We start from the raw sequence: 3,105 nt of genomic DNA, 5'->3' as shown, positions 1-3,105 counted from the left end.
ACCCCCACCTCCGGACTCCACCTCTTAGGGCCGGAACTTCCGGTGGCTGCTTCCGGGTCCGTTGGACCGGTTGGGCCTCCAGAAAACTACAATCCCCGAGCTGCTGTGCGCCCCTGGGTACGCGTCCCCGCCCAGCGATAGAAGTCGTTTTTCTTACGGGAGGCGCGGTGCACGCCGGGAAACGTAGTCCTCACTGACAGCGCTCAAATTTTATTTCGTTAGGAACTGAAGCCTCGAGAAATGTTCCTTGAAGCTACTATTTTTCACTTATTTGTAAAGAGATAACTTCTTTCTGTACAATCGTTGGAATACATACAGTAGGCACTAAAATTTTTTTCTCTCTAAAATAAAAAAATGATTGAATCCTAGATGCCACAACTTTAAGCTTCAACACTTCCCTACTCTTGCAAATCACAGGGAAAATACCTCCAAGAAAGGAAGGCAGCAGGTTCAGAATGGCAGGAAAAGCTCAGAATGTTTTGCCAAAGTTCTCTGTCCAAACATATTGCCAGTTTCCTGTCATCTTAAAAAAACCATGAGAGTTGTAGGTTAAGTTTTATTTGGGACAAAAATGAGGACTATTACTCAGGAGACGACAGCAATTCAGATAGTTCTGAGAAACTGCCCCCAGAGAGGCAGGGAGAGGTCAGTATTACATACGATTTTAGCGAAAAGGGATATGTGAAGTCAAGCACACGTTTTGCCAGAGGCTTCCAGCTGGCCAAGAGGAGCTGATGTCAACATTAATGATCTTAGTGCTTTTCTAGATAGGAGTAGATGTAAGAATTGGGCTCATAAAATCTGAAAATACCCAGTTTTTCTCGGAGCACAAAGTGCCTCATTCCTGATCTCCACCCTGAACTCCTTTCAGGATGTGTTGAAGGTCAGTGGCCTCAGTGGCTAATAATTTAATCCTTACAAAGGCAAAGGCAACTGCCAATTTTTGTTGGCATTTTCAAAATATGATTTAGCAGCTAGCCCCTTTCCTAAATTGGCCTTACCGTCTGCCTCTCTTTACCCACTTTCCCATGCCAATTTTCTCATGTATAAAAGATTTAAACGTGCCTATCACAAGAGCAGTTGTAAGGAATACTTGAGATAATTCTTGCAGTTCCTTGTACAGAAGCCCCATCATCAGACCTTAGTAGGAGAAGAAGTCAGAGAAGGCAATGGCACCCCACTCCGGTACTCTTGCCTGGAAACTCCCATGGACGGAGGAGCCTGGTAGGCTGCAGTCCATGAGGTCGCTAGGAGTCGGACACGACTGAGCGACTTCACTTTCACTTTTCACTTTCATGCATTGGAGAAGGAAATGGCAACCCACTCCAGTGTTCTTGCCTGGAGAATCACAGGGACGGGGGAGCCTGGTGGGCTGCCGTCTATGGGGTCGCACAGAGTCGGACACGACTGAAGTGACTTAGCAGTTAGCAGGAGAAGAAGTACGGTTAGGAGGAGTAGCAGTAAAAATTGCATGGCATAAAACTGGGCAGCATGATGTTAGTCCTGACTCTGCCATTATCAGCTCATTTCATTTCACTTCTCCTGGCCTCAGTTTCCTCCTCTGTCAAATGAAGGTGTTATTGAAATCCCTTCCAGCTTTATAATCTGATTATACCTGCTTTACAGTTTTGTTATTGTTCAGTCCTTGAATCCTGCCCAACTCTTTGCAGCCCCATGAACTGTAGCACACCAGGATCCTCTGTCCACCATCTCGCAGAGTTTGCTCAAATTCATGTTCATTGAATTGGTGATGCATATCTAACCATCTCATCTTCTGCTGCCCCCTTCTCCTTTTGCCTAGTCTTGCCCAGCATCAAAGACTTTTCCAGTGAGTCAGCTGTTTGCATCAGGTGGCCAAAAATTGGAGTTTCAGCTTCAGCATCAGTCCTTCCAATGAATATTCAGGCTTGATTTCCTTTTGGATTGACTGGTTTGATCTCCTTGCTGTCCAAGACACTCTCAAGAGTCTTTGCCAGCACCACAGTTTGAAAGCATCAACTCTTCAGCGCTCAATCTTCTTTGTGAGAAGAAACTCTCACTTCTGTACACGACTATGGAAAAACCATAGCTTTGACTATTGAGACCTTTGTTGGCAAAGTGATGCCTCTGCTTTTTAATATACTGTCCAGGTTTGTCATAGTTTTCCTTCCAAGGAGCAAGAATCTTTTAATTTCATGGCTGCAGTCACCATCTGCAGTGATTTTGGAGCCCAAGAAAACAAAAATCTGCCGCAGTTTGTACTTTTTCTCCTTCTATTTGATTTCAAGTAATGGGAGTTGGTGATGGACAGGGAGGCCTGGCGTGCTGCTATTCATGGGGTCTCAAAGAGTCGGACATGACTGAGAGACTGAACTGAACTGAATGGGACCAGATGCCGTGATCTTAGTTTTTTCAATGTTGAGTTTTAAGCCAACTTTTTTACTTTCCCTTTTTACTCTCTTAAGAGGCTCTTTAGTTCTTCTTCATTTTCTGCCATTAGAGTGGTATCATCTGCATATCTATTCAGAAAACGAAGATCATGGCATCCGGTCCCATCACTTCATGGGAAATAGATGAGGAAACAGTGGAAACAGTGTCAGACTTTATTTTTATGGGCTCCAAAATCACTGCAGATGGTGACTGCAGCCATGAAATTAAAAGACGCTTATGCTTTGGAAGGAAAGTTATGACCAACCTAGATAGCATATTCAAAAGCAGAGACATTACTTTGCCAACAAAGGTTCGTCTAGTCAAGGCTATGGTTTTTCCTGTGGTCATGTATGGATGTGAGAGTTGGACTGTGAAGAAGGCTGAGCGCCAAAGAATTGATGCTTTTGAACTGTGGCATTGGAGAAGACTCTTGAGAGTCCCTTGGACTGCAAGGAGATCCATCCAGTCCATTCTGAAGGAGATCAGCCCTGGGATTTCTTTGGAAGGAATGATGCTAAAGCTGAAATTCCAGTACTTTGGCCACCTCATGCCAAGAGTTGACTCATTGGAAAAGACTCTGATGCTGGGAGGGATCGGGGGCAAGTGGAGAAGGGGACGACAGAGGATGAGATGGCTGGATGGCATCACTGACTCAATGGACGTGAGTCTCAGTGAACTCCGGGAGTTGGTGATGGA

The sequence above is a fragment of the Bubalus kerabau genome, chromosome 23, assembly GCF_029407905.1.
Source record: "Bubalus kerabau isolate K-KA32 ecotype Philippines breed swamp buffalo chromosome 23, PCC_UOA_SB_1v2, whole genome shotgun sequence".
Taxonomy (NCBI): domain Eukaryota; kingdom Metazoa; phylum Chordata; class Mammalia; order Artiodactyla; family Bovidae; genus Bubalus; species Bubalus kerabau.
The sequence above is the reverse complement of the archived record's forward strand: the minus strand, read 5'-3'. Positions refer to the sequence as shown.